General features: G+C 31.4%; 2 pseudogenes; both read right to left on the reverse strand.

Annotated features, from left to right (window-relative positions):
* Positions 1-346: 346 nt before the first annotated feature.
* LOC149254931 (endoglucanase 16 pseudogene) lies at positions 347-1,170 on the reverse strand (annotated as a pseudogene).
* Positions 1,171-9,921: 8,751 nt separating this feature from the next.
* LOC149254932 (endoglucanase 8-like) lies at positions 9,922-13,229 on the reverse strand (annotated as a pseudogene).
* Positions 13,230-21,052: the final 7,823 nt, after the last annotated feature.

A 21,052-nucleotide genomic window follows, 5' to 3' on the forward strand; every position in this document is an offset into this window, starting at 1 on the left:
GTTCTTCTATGCTAATATCACTGCTATTTAAAAATAGAAGAATTTTCAATCTGCATATGGGATCTAAGATGTAAAAACAAGTCTTCAATATGATTATAGGACTCAATAGGATGAAATGAAACAAAACAATTCTGGAGCCCAGACGTACCAAAATTCATATATATTTCCATCGACTCAGATTTTCATATAGAATACAGACTTAGTAAAAGATATTACTAGCATAACTTTTTGAACTTAAGTCCGTGATTCCATGCTCATGCTGTGGATCTTAGCCAGGACTCCCACAAGAGGATCATTGATATAAGTTGTGGGCTCAAGCTTGCACGAATCGGCCCTGTTATGTCGATTATTCCATGATGTTGTTGTGGAGCTTAGCCAGGACTCCCACGAGAGGAGCATTGATATATGTCGTGGGCTCAAGCTTGGTGGAATCAGCCCTGCTATCCTCAAACCCGTCATAGCGATCAGGCCCTCCCACAACTGCACCTGTTAATTCATTTGGGTTTGGTGCTTCTCTGTTGAACCACAAAGTGAAACCTTCGGTACATGATATCTTTCTGGAATCCTCGTATATCGAAACTATGGAGGACCCTCTGTGGTGAGCTTGTTGTGGATATTTGTCACCAAAACCCACCATGAAAGACATACCAGCAGGATTCTTGCCCAAAATGTAATCCACCTGCAATTTACATATACAAAGTGGATTTGTTAGCTACTACTTTGCTGGTTTTTTCAAATTATGATATGAAAAAACAAATCAAATTTATTTAACTTTGAATCTCTTATACTCTGAGAAAGCTGGAATGGATATACAAGTGTGCTCAATTCTTCTCCTCATTAATTAAATATTTTGCAACACTTAAAAAATTATAATATGTATATGTACTTGTTGTTTGGAAAATGCAATAAGAATGCTTGGTTCATATGTTTGATCGCCACATTGCAGGTATTGCTTATATCGTGACAGTAAGTCACTGTAAACTGATACAAGGAATGATGTGCCTGTAGCATATTGTGTATTTGCACCATCTCTGACAAACAACAAACCTCCTGTACAAGTGCAACAGATACAAACAGTGTTAATGAGCTTAATTTTGAAACTCAACAGATACAAACACTATTGATGAGCTTAATTTTGAAACTCCGAGCATGACATGGAGAAACGTCCATTTACGTGGTGTGATGGAATTTTTGAATTGAGGACTTTGTGGAAGAACTGAGCAGAGGAACACTTCTGCTTGGCCTCTGAAAACTTCCAGATTGGTTTCTCTAGAGAGATATAGCTGCCACGTTTATTAATTTTTATGAAGATGTGGTCAGTTGAGGGTCAAGTGGTCAGTCTTAAACTTTTTCTGAAATGAACATTTGGTGATTCATATGTTTATGTGAATATGGACTTACACTAGACAGGTGGATTTGAACTCCTGCACATTTGAGATCCCAATTGAACTCATACTCATTGGAAGTACAAAAATTTTGGTGGAGTATGTATTCCGAGAGATCAATTGTTTGATCTAAATAAGTTGTGGGTGGAGTATCAATCGTTTTCGCCAAAATAGATACCCTCGTTATTTTCGCATTGATAAGATCAGCGTCGTTATTTTCGCATTGATAAGATTCAGCGTCGTTATTTTCGCATTGATAAAGTAATGTTTTCACAAATACATTACTTTATGAAGTCACCTAGTTTTATAAAACAAGTGATAAACACTTTTATAATGAAGTTACTTTATAAACTAGAGTTGCATGTAACTTAAAAAGAGATTTGAACTCAAGACTTCTTACTATATAAAGTAATTTTTAACCAAGTGAGATAGTGCAAACCACATACTAATGGTAGTGGAGGATAGGATTGTTGGTTTTGGTGTTATTGGATCTTTGCCTCAGAGTGCATGCTTACAAAAAAAAATACTTATCCAAAATCAAACAATTTTTTTATTAAAAACAAATAAAAAAATCTAATTCTCAACAACAATGGGGTTAAATATCAATTAACTTGCCTAAAAAATACAAGTTTTCCCTTTTTTATTTTTATTTTTTGAGATCACCTAGAGCACTACAAAGAGAATATGTAGTTAAGAAAAATATTTTCAACACTGCTTCTAATTTGCCAAGATTTTATAGAGTGGGGGGAAACGGGAAAATGTAAATTATAAAGAGTATCAAACTAAAAATATGTAAATTATAAAGAGTATCAAACTAAGAATATAAACAGAAAAATGGAAAACGAACTCTATAATTATTATTTTAAAGTGTAATTAAATTGTATATCTCATGACATAATGAAAAAAATTGTATCTTGGGAAACTAGACACCTTTCTTTATGAAAGCAAAGGTGTTATTAAATAAAACCAATTCTCTAGACATAATGGAATAAATTGTTTAGGAAAAAAATGTATGGAAATAATTAATATTAGAAATGGCAACACAAGCTCAAGATATCGATCAACAAAAAGAGTAGCTATTTGAACATGCTATGATACATGTTAAGGACGATAATTCATTCCATATAAGACAAACACCTTCAATAACTACTCACACAACTAGATCAAATATCATAGCTCTTGTATTTTTATGTGGTTGAAACCCTCAAAGAGGGAAATACTCCACATCCCCAGTCAATGTGGCCACTAGAGGAAATTTAAGTGATGATAAAGGAAAGAATTTACATAAGATATTTCTCATGAAATCATTATTAACAGTGACCCCCCATGCTCTTTAAATTGACATTATGGACCGATTGGGTGTTAAGTCATGGATCAATAGTCATTAATATCGAGGAGAATGTAAACCATTAGATTACTTTATGTCTAGAATACATCATGACCATCAAATTATGATGCAATTAATTCATACTAAAGAACGATGATTCTACCTAATAGACACATTAGACCAAGTTGAGAACAACTAACTCCTAAGTGTCTAAATATCCTAACATAAATTTCTAATTAGAACCTTTAACTTAATAACAAGGTGAACTTGTGAAGTTCACCTGAAACATTTTCATGTTCCAATAAGTGTCAAAATCCTATAAAAGTAGTGTGTTATGTATTTTGGTTACACGTTTCCGATTTGGTTACAATGATATTGCAGATCATTTAGGCCCGAAATGCCCCTCTATTATCTGACTTGCTAATTCACATTCATGATACCATTTAGAGGAAATTTATGGTATGATCAATAGGAAGAAATCAATAAATATTGGATATTTGACTAAAATTTACCACTAAATAACAACTTCCAAATAGATTTAAATAGCTACGAACCTTATTTAAGGCATCCTAAGTAACGATGGACCCATATTAAGGGTTTGTGCCCTCAAATGGTTTAGTGAACTTAGGAAATGCACCAAAAAAATGACCGAATGGAAAAAAATGAGGCAAACTAGCAACCAAGGGTATGATACCAATGGGGTAACAATGAATCAAAGAACTCACCATAATGTTAAACATCCCAATGGTGTCCCATGTCTATACGAGGGCGAAAATAGCTCTTGGAAGGTGATATATAATCTGAGAGCTACCATATAATCATAAGGTGGGTCAAGCATGGGTGAATAGTTCCAGGAACCTTCAAGGGTATAATCATATGTGAGTACCAAAGTTCAAATTCCATACTATACACGATTATTTTTGGTGAGTGAATTTAATGGAAGTCACTAAACACCCAAGTTAATTTTCTTCCCTTTGATAGAGTATAAATGATGTACAAATGATATTACATGAAGCATCTCTTTCTTAACCTAAGAAATGGAGAACAAAAACTTGGACTATGGGTATTTGTTATACCAACATTATTTTAGGTTTACCCAATCTCATATCATATCTTACTGCTTTCTTTAGTTTAAATTATATGCTAGGTTGGTATTATTAGGCCCACTTTGTTTTCCATTGGCACTCAAACATATCTCATTTTAATATACAATATCAAATTTTGTTTCTATGTTTCATTAAAATAAAGCATATCATAAGAAACACATCATAAAAATGAGCTAACTAAATTTAGTAATGAATAACACAGAAATACAATATTAATTAGATTTTTGCATTAATATAGTACAACAACTAAACTATTTGCGAGCTTGGATATGTAAGAAACACAAATAAATGGGTAAAACATGTTTATATCCAATTGTGATTGAAGCTGATAAAAATAATATTGAATTATATAATTTAATATATTATAAATACATAGTTTTAAATATGAATATGCAATCTTGGGGTTAACTAGTCACCTACAAAGGGTCCAAAGGGAATATATCCCAAGTGCATGTTATGGATCAACACTATCTATTTTGAATCTTTGATGATGAAGGCATAATGAATTGAATGGAATTGTTTAGCTCTAATATTGTATGCCGAGTTGAATTAAAATTGAATTAAAGAAGTTGGCATGAGAAGATAGAAGCTATAAATTAACTAAAGTCTACGAGATGAAACTATTTATATAGAAACATTGGCACACATAATTGAAATTAATAGCATACTCATGATACAAAAACTAATTTGAAAAGAATAAATGCATGTGTAATTTCCCTCAAAATGTTTTTCTATAAAGATATATTTGCTACACAAAAAATCCAGTTGAATCTAAAATGAATTAATTGGCATGGCAAAGCCATAAAGAGTCTTCTACATTCAACATGACTTATAAAAATGACCATCATGAGGTTTTTTATATTCATATTCTAAACTTATTTCTAAGTACATATAATGGATTTTGATGTCTTAAGGATGATACTCTACTTTGAATAAATGCAAGTGGAATTTGTGATCTAAGATGGTGGTACAACTACATGGACTCAATAGGAGTTTCTAATGCTTACTTCTAAATTTCTACCTCTAAAAAATTTTGTTTTTATAGATAAAGTTTAGATGTAAAGGTTGTGTGAAGTAATAAATTCGATATAGCATTTGTTCTTTGTTGGGAATGATTGAGTGTAGTTTCCTATGATTCATAGAAGAGATCAAAATTTGTTCCCACAGATCAATTATATTTACTAGAATTGAAAACAACTAATGTTCATGTCCAAGCCCCAAGAGTTAGCTCAAATATTTGAGTCCCTGTTTTAAGTACCTCCCCGATCGGGAGGTCACATGAGCAATTCTCCTCGACACCCTTGGGGTTAGACCCTGCTAGTCTCTTCGACGGGCTTTAAAAGATTCCCTTCGGGGTTGATCTGCCCAAATTTTTCCGAGGGAAAAAAAACTAATGTTCATGTCCAAGGCATTGATAATATGGCTATTCATTCCATCACAACCATGATAATATATTACTATTATTCAAAAACACAATTAGTAAAGGGTTATGCACTCCATATTTTACCAAGGGAAAAAAACTAATGTTCATGTCCAAGGCATTGATAATATGGCTATTCATTCCATCACAACCATGATAATATATTATTATTATTCAAAAACACTATTAGTAAAGGATTATGCACTCCATATTTCATTTTCCCAGCAAGAGTAAACATGTGCACTTTAAACGTGGTATAGGAGAGATGTATAATGTATTGTAATCCTTATAAATTCAATTGAAAAATAAAGTTCATAAAATTTGATTTTTTCATCATCCATAATAGTCATAAGGAAATAAACTCACCTAAATCCATCTAAATCTCAATCTTTTAATCACAAATAAATTGGTGTCGCAATTGACCTTTATTCCACTTAGTGATTAATAGATGTAACATAGATCTACATTAGTATTAATAACATACAATCATACACAATCACTTAATTTGTTTGAATATTTCTATAATATTTGTATTTTTTATATATATATATATATATATATATCTTAAAAATTCTACTCTCTATAAAAAGTAGCTTGAATAACATGCAATAACTTTGAAATGTATACGCAAACTCATCTTAACTTTATTCAATAACTTTGAAAGGTATATGTGAATTCATCTTAACTTTAGATTTATAGTTGATTATTTTATGATAACATCATCTTAAACAATATCCTTATGGTTCAAATTAGCATGTTAATTGTTAGAAAAAAAATTCCCCCAACAACAAGCTAGAATCATTTAATGGCAAGTCCCCATTGGACTTGCTCTCATTTGGTATAGTTTCCACCTAAAATGTTGGAATAAATTTAATATCAATTAAATTAGAAAAATAACATTATAATTTATAAAATTTAACTATCTGTATATGTTAGAAATATTATGTCTAATTACCTATCCTAACTGGAAACATGTGCATTGAGATAAAACACAAGAAAAAAAATTAATTACAAAATTAAATTAAATAATTAATAAAATCAATAAAATATTGAGCACAAAAAATATATTAATATTTAAAAAACATATTTTTATTTAAAAAATCACATACATATTCTTGTATCCAATATGAAATATTAATTGAAAAATAAATTTATTGTGAAATATAAGAATATGGAAATCTTAAACCTTGATAGAAATACAAAATATATAACAACACATTGCCATAGAAGTCTTCTCCAAAGATATATGACGTTTCAATTTATCATTAAGAAATTTATCAGTAAGAGCTGATAAAATTATACAAGCCTCTCGAATCTAAATTTTCGATCTCCTTGTTTCTCAAAAGAACATCCTCTTAAATGGGATACTTAATAAAGTACATTTATTAAGAATTGATAAAATTATACAAACTTTGGAATCTAAATTTTCCTTCTCTTTGTTTCTGAAAAGAACTTCCTCTTAAATGACATAATTAATAAAGTACATTCAATTTTATCTTCTTTTTGTTACAACAAATTCCACTTTCGAAGTCTAATTTTAATATTTCTTATGAAAAATGTTTGATAAAAGCATACGATTGTTCCTTTCAAACAATGATGTCGATATAATTTTCCATTTTTAAAATTCTTATGGTTAGTAACACATTGTAATTTGTTATAAGGATGTTTGTATTTGATTCAAGATTTTGAATATGTCATAGTGCTTATTTGTATGCAAGTAGGTTTTTTTCTCCTTATTTTTCTATTATTTATTTTATTCTCTTATTCTTTCTATTTTCTTTATCATTCATTATTTCGGTCTTGAAAAGATTTGCCAAATGTACAAAAGTAATAGCTAGTATGTTAATAGTTAAATAATTATATATTTACGCAAGTAATCATAAACAAATAATAGATTCCAATATTAATCCCATATTCATTGGGTGAAATGGTTACAAAGAGTTTATAAGCTATCCTTCACCTAACATAATTCATTTGCACAATATTATGCAATATGGGCTACAGTGTATTCTTTTAATCTCAATCATATACTAGACTAGTATACAAAAATTTGGGATATGAAAATATGTAATGGATAGCAATACTATGGTAGATGACACGTCAGCAAAAGCATGCCAGTGTCTAGTAGATTCCATACATGATTATCTCTAATAATCCATTGGTTAACCCACGAATAGCTGAGTAGTTTAATCTAACATGGAGAAGAACTTCACAAGTAACATGGACTAAACAAAACAATCTGAATGTGAGAAACAAAGTGGATACCTCGGTATCCATAAGACTTTTATAAGGCCTATAAAATTTAATCCATATATGTATTGTCAATATCCAAATACTTATATAAAATTCTTGATCCAGGTACTTGAAGTGGAAATGAATATTATGGAATTAGGAAGAATGAAGTGAGAAAATAAATGATCGGGATCCTTATACAAATAATACATATGAAAAAATTCAAAACAAATTCATAGTTCCATATAGTTAGATAGAAAATAAAATTTAGAATGCATAACACCACAATAAATTCCATTAAATCATTACTTATCCAGATACAATGAATTCATGAAATGTGAATACTTTTAACACCTATGTCAAAACTACCATGTCAATGTATATGTCATCATACCAAGTCATTAGTATGCTTAATAAATTAAATCAGTCATTGGCCATATGGGATGACATGTAATATGACATGTCAACATGGCATGTCATATTACATGTCATCATAAATGCACTAAAAATTTGGTAAGATTCATTTCATTGTCCACCATGTTATTTCAAATCTATGAAATATTAGGTGAAAGAAAGATTTGGATTTGGATATCTAGTATCAAGGATTTGGAAATTTCAAATAATGATATATTAAGTTTGATCCAAATCCTAATATATATGATCTAAGTTATGAAAGTTTTTTTTAAGACATAATTTATCTTATCTAGATCCAAATACAAATAATATATCAACAATTCCTCTATATCTAGATTTAAGGAATTGAGAGCTCATAAAATTATATTAGCAATGTGTATACATGATCCAGATTCAAATTTCTTGCATCTGAATTTAATCAAAATCTTTAAAAACACCCATATGATCAACGCTTGGAACTCTTTGATTTGGATCTCGTTACCAAGAATTTTTCAATAATTTTTTTGGAACTTTTATGAAATAATAGGAAACAAATTAGATCAAATGATATGAAAAATAAATAAATTTCGAATGGAAATAATTGTCATCAAATTAATTGGAAACTATGCATATACAATCAAATAAAACAAAATAAAAGATAAAAACATTTACAAACTATATCAAATCAATAATAAATTATATTGTAGAGAAAACAAAGGGAAATCTATAGGAGGGTGTGGCCATATAGAGGAGTTGTGTCGTTTAGTTCTATCGTCTCTATTAGGAAGTTCGTTAACACTAGGAGCGAGACATGTGTTGGTTGGAAACACTTGAATGGACCATAGTGGTTGTATAATACAGGAAGTGCAAGAAGTTGAATGAACCATGTACATGAAGGGACATCGTAATGAACCAAAGTACAATGGTTGGGTACCCATGAAATCTAGTGGATGGTTGTTTCTCTATCTAGATGTCATTTTTGCAATGTCTACATGATGGGGTTACAAAGTAAAAGCGCTGGTTTTGAATTGTGTGTAAGTAATTAGTATATGCTCCCCCATCTTAAGAATGTCTATTTATTTATCACATACATATAATTTTATACACAGTGGTGATATCAATATACATTCTTTAAAAAACATAATCTAAACACAAACCAAAGTCTATATTTCATAATGCTGATATAGTCTAATGTTTGTTATATGATATCTATGAATTCCCAACTAAATCTCTATTTTCCCATCTTAACAAAGAATATTTCTTTATCACAATATCTATTTCTTTGGCACAATACATATACTTTTATACAACATTTATATCACTTGCATATTTTGTAAACTAAACGCAAATCAAAATCTATATTCCGTAATGCTCATATACTCCAATATTTGTTGTAGGATATCTATAAATTTCCAACCTATATTCAAATTATCCATCCTCCCTACTTGTATTTTAAGGTTAAACACCATTAAAAAAATTTATAATATATTCATATTATTTAAAAAAAATATACATTATAACCAAGTGCAAATTTCCGGCTCGTGCAAGTCAAGAGCAATCTATACATTAATAAACAAATAAATCCTATGATTACACATTCCTAAATGCTCATATATAACATCATGGAACAAAAATCCTATGATCACACATTCCCTGTATGCTCACATATATAACACGATGGCACAGGATCTTCCGAGACTCTCATACACCATGTTCTTCTATGCTAATATCACTGCTATTTAAAAATAGAAGAATTTTCAATCTGCATATGGGATCTAAGATGTAAAAACAAGTCTTCAATATGATTATAGGACTCAACAGGATGAAATGAAACAAAACAATTCTGGAGCCCAGACGTACCAAAATTCATATATATTTCCATCGACTCAGATTTTCATATAGAATACAGACTTAGTAAAAGATATTACTAGCATAACTTTTTGAACTTAAGTCCGTGATTCCATGCTCATGCTGTGGATCTTAGCCAGGACTCCCACAAGAGGATCATTGATATAAGTTGTGGGCTCAAGCTTGCACGAATCGGCCCTGTTATGTCGATTATTCCATGATGTTGTTGTGGAGCTTAGCCAGGACTCCCACGAGAGGAGCATTGATATATGTCGTGGGCTCAAGCTTGGTGGAATCAGCCCTGCTATCCTCAAACCCGTCATAGCGATCAGGCCCTCCCACAACTGCACCTGTTAATTCATTTGGGTTTGGTGCTTCTCTGTTGAACCACAAAGTGAAACCTTCGGTACATGATATCTTTCTGGAATCCTCGTATATCGAAACTATGGAGGACCCTCTGTGGTGAGCTTGCTGTGGATATTTGTCACCAAAACCCACCATGAAAGACATACCAGTAGGATTCTTTCCCAAAATGTAATCCACCTGCAATTTACATATACAAAGTGGATTTGTTAGCTACTACTTTGCTTGCTTTTTCAAATTATGATATGAAAAAACAAAAAATCAAATTTATTTAACTCTGAATCTCTTATACTCTGAGAAAGCTGGAATGGATATACAAGTGTGCTCAATTCTTCTCCTCATTAATTAAATATTTTGCAACACTTAAAAAATTATAATATGTATGTGTACTTGTTGTTTGGCAAATGCAATAAGAATGCTTGGTTCATATGTTTGATCGCCACATTGCAGGTATTGCTTATATCGTGACAGTAAGTCACTGTAAACTGATGCAAGGAATGATGTGCCAGTAGCATATTGTGTATTTGCACCATCTCTGACAAACAACAAACCTCCTGTACAAGTGAAACAGATACAAACACTGTTAATGAGCTTAATTTTGAAACTCAATAGATACAAACACTGTTGATGAGCTTAATTTTGAAACTCGGAGCATGACAGGGAGAAACTTCCATTTACCTGGTGTGATGGAATTTTTGAATTGAGGACTTTGTGGAAGAACTGAGCAGAGGAACACTTCTGCTTGGCCTCTGAAAACTTCCAGGTTGGTTTCTCCGGAGAGATATAGCTGCCAGGTTTATTAATTTTTATGAAGATGTGGTCAGTTGAGGGTCAAGTGGTCAGTCTTAAACTTTTTCTAAATTGAACATTTGGTGATTCATATGTTTATGTGAATATGGACTTACACTAGACAGGTGGATTTGAACTCCTGCACATTTGAGATCCCAATTGAACTCATACTCATTGGAAGTACAAAAATTTTGGTGGAGTATGTATTTGGTGTAATATGGCAATCCAGTTGCTCTATATAGCCACACCGCTGCCCATGCAAGCTCGTCCTGTAAGTTAGTTAGTAGAGGAATAATAAGAAGACTTCAAGAAGTTACTCACTCTGTAGTTTAAATAAATAATAGTGTGAAGTAAAAAAGGAAGTAAAATTAATAATGTTAAGGAAAGATACATCATAGCCCGAGACAGAGCAATAGAAAGGGCATTCTCCATGATATGTTCCCCGGTACTGGTCAGCGAAACGAAAGAGCTGTACTAAATGACATATTCAATTACATGAGTATCATAAAAAGTTGGAGAATAAAATTCATTAAATTAATTCTCAATTTTGAATCTAACACATGAACGAAAGAGCTGCACTAAATTAATATTCAATTATATGAGTATTTTAAAATGTTGGAGAAGACAATTCATTAAATTAATTTTCAATTTTGAATCTAAGACATGAATTTCATAGACATGTTAAAAATGGGCATTTTTGAAAGATTTTTGGAATATTTTGGAATCATAAAAAACGTAGGCAACCTCAAATAAGTAATCTCACCTGTATTTGCCTCATCCCAAAATATTCCAAAAATGGAGACATTAAATTAAATTTAAAATAAAAGTTATAAAAAAACGTTCATCCACAAACAAATATGACCTATCATAAGTTGCTAAAGTTATGTAAATTGTAAAAATCTAAGAATAGAATAGAATAGAATATAAACAGTGAAAAGAAATTGTTTCCTATCATATGTTTGTTTTAATTACTAAAGTTATCTGGACTGTAAATTCTAAAAATAGTATATAATAGTGAAAAGAAATTAAACCATTGACCTTTTTCCTAACAGTACAGTAGGATTCTAAAATATCTCAATATCTCTCAAATCTGCAATCGCTGTTCTAAACCAATAATACAGTATAAGTGATTTTAGAATACGCATAATCTTATACCAAAGTAGCTCTTTGGAGTAGGAGAATGGAATAAGGTTTGTCAATGGCTGCAAAGACGACGGAGGAAGCGGCCAATGCTGCAGCAGTCTCTGCTGCAATTTCTGTCCCGTGAGTGGATGTATCTATTCTGTACAAAGTCCTTGGGGTGTCCATCCTCTCTGGGTTCTCCCAACAGTTATGGTCTGCAGTTGGATCTCCCACCTAAAAACAAAACCATAACTAAATTCATAATTGCCATTTGTTGTGATCTCGTAAATTTTGTTGTGATCCATGAGTAAATTTAGTTGGGATGGCAATTAATTCACCTGAACCCACAGCTGGTTTTCGGTGGCGCTTGCTTTGATGAAATAATCAGTTCCCCACTTAATGGCATCCCTAACGTTCTCCAACTCTCCCGCTGCTGCAAGTTCATCTCTGTACTGAAGGGCTCCCATGCCAGCATGGTAACGGTGAAAGCCATCGGAAACCCATACTTCACATTATCCCCAGCGTCGTAGTAACCGCCCACCAAATCCACCTACATAAATACACAGTAAAAGCCATGTTGAACATCATTGTATCTTTCCAGACTTCTTGAAGATCTGGACCAAATAATCAATTCCTAATTTATATGGACAGAGAATGTTGATAGAAATCAAGCTGTTGCAAACTCATAACTCATAATACTGGAGTAAGAATTCACATTGTAGGTGGGTTGCGGGGGATCTTTATGTTAATAACTTAATTGTATATTCTCATAATATCCTGAAATCTGATAGTGCTGAGAAATCAATTCCGAGAGATCAATTGTTTGATCTAAATAAGTTGTGGGTGGAGTATCAATCGTTTTCGCCAAAATAGATACCCTCGTTATTTTCGCATTGATAAGATCAGCGTCGTTATTTTGCCGTTTTGGGTATGATTAACAACACTTCTAAAACATTCAGGAAACAACGTTTCTAAAACAATCCGGAACAGATGGCAATACCAAAATGAGAAAATATTGTTATTACATTTTGGATTTGTCCGTCTGTTAGACCAGAATCTCCTCTCCAGCTTATCCTGTTGCTACTGCTGGACAGTTTTCCTGAACGTTGAGCCTCCAGAAACAGAATAGATTTATGCAGAGCATCTTTGTAGTCAAACTCACCCAACACAAACTGATGATGAGCAGACAGCACAGTAGCAAGAATTATACACACAAACCTTTCCACGGTAACCCTGTAACCCATTTCTGCTGCAATTGATCAGTAAATGGGTACAAAAATAAATATCTGCAAAAGTTGATGCGTATATATATTTGTAGTCTCACGCAACCAACGTGTAATGAAGAATAGAAACATAAAGGGGACTCGGTCTCTTTGTTTGCATGCATGTTTGATGTGGGTATTGTAGAGGTTTTGCAGGACAAAGAAGTCTTGCATGCAGGTTTGATGCGGTGCTTATTTTGAAGGGTAGAGAAGTCTTGTGGGTGTCAGTTGGACATGAAACGACGGAAATTCCAGGAAAATATTAACTGAATGGTAAGTCAGTGTATAAGGTTGCCTCATCACCATTTCCTCACAGTACTATTAACGAGTAAATGTTAAAGTTTCAAGAAACACAAGGAAGATAACGAAGTTAGTTTTTCTACACAGACTAGAATATTTATTGAATATTTAATTTTTCCACACAAACGGAATATAAACTAACTACCGTTGCCTATTAGATCGGCACTGTGAGCGTTTCTATTAATATACGAAATATTAACTATTTCAAAACCCGTAAAATTAAAGAACAAATTTAAATGTATGTAATTAAAGTTATAATTTCGTAAATTAAAAAGATAACAAATTTAATTTTAAAATTTTAATGGATTTATTTTTAAAATTTAGAGTTCTAATATACATTCTATCAGTCTTATAAAGTTATAGAGAAGAGGTCTAAAGTTTAATTTCAAAACCGGAAGCTTTTATTTACATTCTACTAGTTTTTGCAAATGTGACAGAAAATGCAGATACCATGTAATATCTCATTCCATATTTTGTATAATGTTTTTTTTACAAATTTTTATTTAGTAAATTTTATAATTAAATCATTTTTAGGTTTGTATTTTAAGTAAAGTAATAAGTTGGAAGATATTTAAAAAACACGGGTGGGATTGCTGCAAATGGATTCCAAACACCAAAACTCTTAAAACTCTTGGCATATTCATATAATTGTAAAAACAAGATGAATAACATAAAGTTTAATAACATATTATAGAAATAATTTCACTCAAAAAGAAGTTAGTAAAGCTTAACATTTGAATTTGAGTTGTAATTGTTTAATAATTAAAAGAAGAGAATATAACAAGTTATTATAGGTTTACAGAGATGTATTTTTTTAGACATGCCATAATCTGATATGATACAAGGATTATAAACAAGTAATTGCACCACATGTTGCAAACGAAACTCAGTAAAGGAAAGAGTAGTAGAGAAAAAATAAGTAAAATTTTTATGATTGCCATTTACCATGAACAAAATTAAGAACATGCCAATGGGTCAATTGTGAATACATAAATCCATTCTTCCACGGTACCAGTTTTCATTTTTCACCACATAGAATTCTTTATTAAAGAATGGTGTCGAGAGCTCAATTGCTCCATGAGTTTATGAGGCATATACCAAAACAAACTATATTGTGTTAGGGTTCAAGAGAAATAAATATAACAATTAAGAAATACACATTCAAACCATGTACACCATGATTATGTGGAAAACCCCAATTGGGGGAAAAACCAACCAACAATAGATCTATTATTTTCCTTAGCTAAAACACAGCCAAGCCGGCCAACAACCTGAGCTTTCATCGCTCAACCATGGCTGCCTACAATGGAGAATACACAAGTCTTTTAAGGGCTTGAACTACATGTAACACCATGAGCTCAATACCATGAGTCACCAATACTAGGTGCCCAAAACCAATACTGTTAACCCTAATGGTTGACATAACCTCAACTCCACCATAGGGTCAAGTTTATCTAACAATCCCCCTTTAAACTTGACTTTGGGTTTTCCTTGGCCAAATCCAAGCTTTACCCAACCATAAACTCATCTCCATCAACATGTGCATTAGGAATTGGTGCCACTTATTCATATAGATGAGCCACAATTGACCCATCACTTGACCCACCACTGATCATTCTTTTTCCTTGGACCTTTCCATCTCCCTAACAATCAATATAGTTGATCAATTCATCTGATAGTAAACTACGGAAATGATTACTAGAGGACCAACACGGATGTACACAAAATCCAAACTTCGGCCAGGAGAGAGAGACTTCATCCATTTAGGAAATAAATACAAGTTGTTGGCATTTGGTTTGGAGAGACCCCATACAAGACCATACAAATTCTAGAAAGAGAGTTGGAGAGATGTAATTGTCTTGTGGGATATTTATTAGTGATGTACATAGCATATCTATAATGTTTTTCTTTCTATTATTCCAAGAACTTGTCTGCCTCTTCCAAATGGCCAAAATATTATTCTCTACAAAATGTGAGAAATAAATCATAATCAATATTGTCTTTTGTTGTTTGGCCAAACTTGAGTTTGTTCATTCTATGTCACACTGAAAAATTGAAGTTTTAACAACATTGTGGTAGCCAAAATTTAATCTTGGGAAATCTTACCCTGTGGGGAAGTTGCTACTAGAGAGCTCTTTTTGGGTGTAGGAGAGGGCTTTGGCTTAGGCTTTCTCTTCTGAGTTAGATCATGAGTTGGATCAGGGGATCATGAACCTGATCCAGGCTTAGGAATAACAACTAGAATAAGAAGCCATTAGAACACCACCCCTACCTTGCATTCTATGTCACACACAACAAAATTACAGTTTTAATAGCATTGTTGGACTATTTTTATGATTTCTTTTTTGTTATTTCAGTTAACTCCTAATGATAAACCCTACTTATCAGTTTTGAAAAGTAAACCATTTATGGAAAAATGTATTGTCCATGGATTACATTATTCATACAGTAATTACACAAAATACAAATTCATGCTGAAGACAACTATCAATCAAATGAGGTGAAAACAATGAAGCCATATGGCTACATGTTTTTTGGCTAGTGAATCTCAAGAGATCCAATCATTCCAGAGAATACACAGTAGAAATTGTTTGATCACGCAGTTTAATCAAAACTAATCATGTTACAACACTAGTAAGAAAAATTTCACTTGGAGTGGCCATATGAAAATATCTATAATATGGTTTCAAAAGTTGAAATTGACTAGCCAAATGGACATCTCTAGAAAAAATTGAATATTTAAAAAAACTCTAAAAATGGGCTTCAAATATGAAGGTTATGTCATTAAAAAAAGGAAATAATGATAACAAATAACCAAATGGTAACTAGAAGTTCACGTGTATGGTTGTAGATGATGTGAAAATTTAATAATAAAAAAACCCTCAAAAAATTGAATATTTAAAAAAGCTCTAAAAATGGGCTTCAAATATGAAGGTTATGTCATTAAAAAAAAGGCAATAATGATAACAAATAACCAAACGGTAAGTAGAAGTTCACGTGTATGGTTGTAGATGATGTGAAAATTTAATAATAAAAAAACCCTCACTTTACCTATAAGCTCAGATACAAATACATGTAACTTAAAAAAAGAGATTTGAACTCTAAAAAGACTTCTTACTATATAAAGTAATTTTTAACCAAGTGAGATAGTGCAAACCACATACTAATGGTAGTGGAGGATAGGATTGTTGGTGTTGGTGTTCTTGGATCTTTGCCTCAGAGTGCATGCTTACAAAAAAAATACTTATCCAAAATCAAACAATTTTTTGTTAAAAACAAATAAAAAAATCTAATTCTCAACAACAATGGGGTTAAATATCAATTAACTCGCCTAAAAAATACAAGTTTTCCCTTTTTTATTTTTATTTTTTGAGATCACATAGAGCACTACAAAGAGAATATGTAGTTAAGAAAAATATTTTCAACACTGCTTCTAATTTGCCAAGATTTTATAGAGTGGGGGGAAACGGGAAAATGTAAATTATAAAGAGTATCAAACTAAAAATATGTAAATTATAAAGAGTATCAAACTAAGAATATAAACAGAAAAATGGAAAACGAACTCTATAATTATTATTTTAAAGTGTAATTAAATTGTATATCTCATGACATAATGAAAAAAATTGTATCTTGGGAAACTAGACACCTTTCTTTATGAAAGGAAAGGTGTTATTAAATAAAACCAATTCTCTAGACATAATGGAATAAATTGTTTAGGAAAAGAAATGTATGGAAATAATTAATATTAGAAATGGCAACACAAGCTCAAGATATCGATCAACAAAAAGAGTAGCTATTTGAACATGCTATGATACATGTTCAGGATGATAATTCATTCCATATAAGACAAACACCTTCAATAACTACTCACACAACTAGATCAAATATCATAGCTCTTGTATTTTTATGTGGTTGAAACCCTCAAAGAGGGAAATACTCCACATCCCCAGTCAATGTGGCCACTAGAGGAAATTTAAGTGATGATAAAGGAAAGAACTTTACATAAGATATTTCTCATGAAATCATTATTAACAGTGACCCCCCATGCTCTTTAAATCGACATTATGGACCGATTGGGTGTTAAGTCATGGATCAATAGTCATTAATATCGAGGAGAATGTAAACCATTAGATTACTTTATGTCTAGAATACATCATGACCATCAAATTATGATGCAATTAATTCATACTAAAGAAACGTGATTCTACCTAATAGACACATTAGACCAAGTTGAGCACAACTAACTCCTAAGTGTCCAAATATCCTAACATAAATTTCTAATTAGAACCTTTAACTTAATAACAAGGTGAACTTGTGAAGTTCACCTGAAACATTTTCATGTTCCAATAAGTGTCAAAATCCTATAAAAGTAGTGTGTTATGTATTTTGGTTACACGTTGTCGATTTGGTTACAATGATATTGCAGATCATTTAGGCCCGAAATGCCCCTCTATTATCTGACTTGCTAATTCACATTCATGATACCATTTAGAGGAAATTTATGGTATGATCAATAGGAAGAAATCAATAAATATTGGATATTTGACTAAAATTTACCACTAAATAACAACTTCCAAATAGATTTAAATAGCTATGAACCTTATTTAAGGCATCCTAAGTAACGATGGACCCATATTAAGGGTTTGTGCCCTCAAATGGTTTAGTGAACTTAGGAAATGCACCAAAAAAATGACCGAATGGAAAAAAATGAGGCAAACTAGCAACCAAGGGTATGATACCAATGGGGTAACAAGGAATCAAAGAACTCACCATAATGTTAAACATCCCAATGGTGTCCCATGTCTATACCAGGGCGAAAATAGCTCTTGGAAGGTGATGTATAATCTGAGAGCTACCATATAATCATAAGGTGGGTCAAGCATGGGTGAATAGTTCCAGGAACCTTCAAGGGTATAATCATATGTGAGTACCAAAGTTCAAATTCCATACTATACACGATTATTTTTGGTGAGTGAATTTAATGGAAGTCACTAAACACCCAAGTTAATTTTCTTCCCTTTGATAGAGTATAAATGATGTACACATGATATTACATGAAGCATCTCTTTCTTAACCTAAGAAATGGAGAACAAAAACTTGGATTATGGGTATTTGTTATACCAACATAATTTTAGGTTTACCCAATCTCATATCATATCTTACTGCTTTCTTTAGTTTAAATTATATGCTAGGTGGGTATTATTAGGCCCACTTTGTTTTCCATTGGCACTCAAACATATCTCATTTTAATATACAATATCAATTTTTGTTTCTATGTTTCATTAAAATAAAGCATATCATAAGAAACACATCATAAAAATGAGCTAACTAAATTTAGTAATGAATAACACAGAAATACAATATTAATTAGATTTTTGCATTAATATAGTACAACAACTAAACTATTTGCGAGCTTGGATATGTAAGAAACACAAAAAAATGGGTAAAACATGTTTATATCCAATTGTGATTGAAACTGATAAAAATAATATTGAATTATATAATTCAATATATTATAAATACATAGTTTTAAATATGAATATGCAATCTTGGGGTTAATTAGTCACCCACAAAGGGTCCAAAGGGAATCTATCCCAAGTGCATGTTATGGATCAACACTATCTATTTTGAATCTTTGATGATGAAGGCATAATGAATTGAATGGAATTGTTTAGCTCTAATATTGTATGCCGAGTTGAATTAAAATTGAATTAAAGAAGTTGGCATGAGAAGATAGAAGCTATAAATTAACTAAAGTCTACGAGATGAAACTATTTATATAGAAACATTGGCACACATAATTGAAATTAATAGCATACTCATGATACAAAAACTAATTTGAAAAGAATAAATGCATGTGTAATTTCCCTCAAAATGTTTTTCTATAAAGATATATTTGCTACACAAAAAATCCAGTTGAATCTAAAATGAATTAATTGGCATGGCAAAGCCAGAAAGAGTCTTCTACATTCAACAGGACTTATAAAAATGACCATCATGAGGTTTTTTATATTCATATTCTAAAATTATTTCTAAGTACATATAATGGATTTTGATGTCTTAAGGGATGATACTCTACTTTGAATAAATGCAAGTGGAATTTGTGATCTAAGATGGTGGTACAACTACATGGACTCAATAGGAGTTTCTAATGCTTCCTTCTAAATTTCTACCTCTAAAACATTTTGTTTTTATAGATAAAGTTTAGATGTAAAGGTTGTGTGAAGTAATAAATTCGATATAGCATTTGTTCTTTGTTGGGAATGATTGAGTGTAGTTTCCTATGATTCATAGAAGAGATCAAAATTTGTTCCCACAGATCAATTATATTTACTAGAATTGAAAACAACTAATGTTCATGTCCAAGCCCCAAGAGTTAGCTCAAATATTTGAGTCCCTGTTTTTAAGTACCTCCCCGATCGGGAGGTCACATGAGCAATTCTCATCGACACCCTTGGGGTTAGACCCTGCTAGTCTCGTCGATGGGCTTTAAAAGACTCCCTTCGGGGTTGATCTGCCCAAATTTTTCCGAGGGAAAAAAACTAATGTTCATGTCCAAGGCATTGATAATATGGCTATTCATTCCATCACAACCATGATAATATATTACTATTATTCAAAAGCACAATTAGTAAAGGGTTATGCACTCCATATTTTTCCAAGGGAAAAAAAGTAATGTTCATGTCCAAGGCATTGATAATATGGCGATTCATTCCATCACAACCATGATAATATATTATTATTATTCAAAAACACTATTAGTAAAGGATTATGCACTCCATATTTCATTTTCCCAGCAAGAGTAAACAGGTGCACTTTAAACGTGGTATAGGAGAGATGTATAATGTATTGTAATCCTTATAAATTCAATTGAAAAATAAAGTTCATAAAATTTGATTTTTTCATCATCCATAATAGTCATAAGGAAATAAACTCACATAAATCCATATAAATCTCAATCTTTTAATCACAAATAAATTGGTGTCGCAATTGACCTTTATTCCACTTAGTGATTAATAGATGTAACATAGATCTACATTAGTATTAATAACATACAATCATACACAATCACTTAATTTGTTTGAATATTTCTATAATATTTGTATTTTTTATATATATATATATATATATATATATATATATATATATATATATATATATATATCTTAAAAATTCTACTCTCTATAAAAAGTAGCTTGAATAACATGCAATAACTTTGAAATGTATACGCAAATTCATCTTAACTTTATTCAATAACTTTGAAATGTATATGTGAATTCATCTTAACTTTAGATTTATAGTTGATTATTTTATGATAACATCATCTTAAACAATATCCTTATGGTTCAAATTAGCATGTTAATTGTTAGGAAAAAAATTCCCCCAACAACAAGCTAGAATCATTTAATGGCAAGTCCCCATTGGACTTGCTCTCATTTGGTATAGTTTCCACCTAAAATGTTGGAATAAATTTAATATCAATTAAATTAGAAAAATAACATTAT

Source organism: Pinus tabuliformis, chromosome 7 (assembly GCF_031772625.1).
Source record: "Pinus tabuliformis cultivar Carrire ecotype Pingquan chromosome 7, CPIR1, whole genome shotgun sequence".
Taxonomy (NCBI): Eukaryota; Viridiplantae; Streptophyta; class Pinopsida; order Pinales; family Pinaceae; genus Pinus; species Pinus tabuliformis.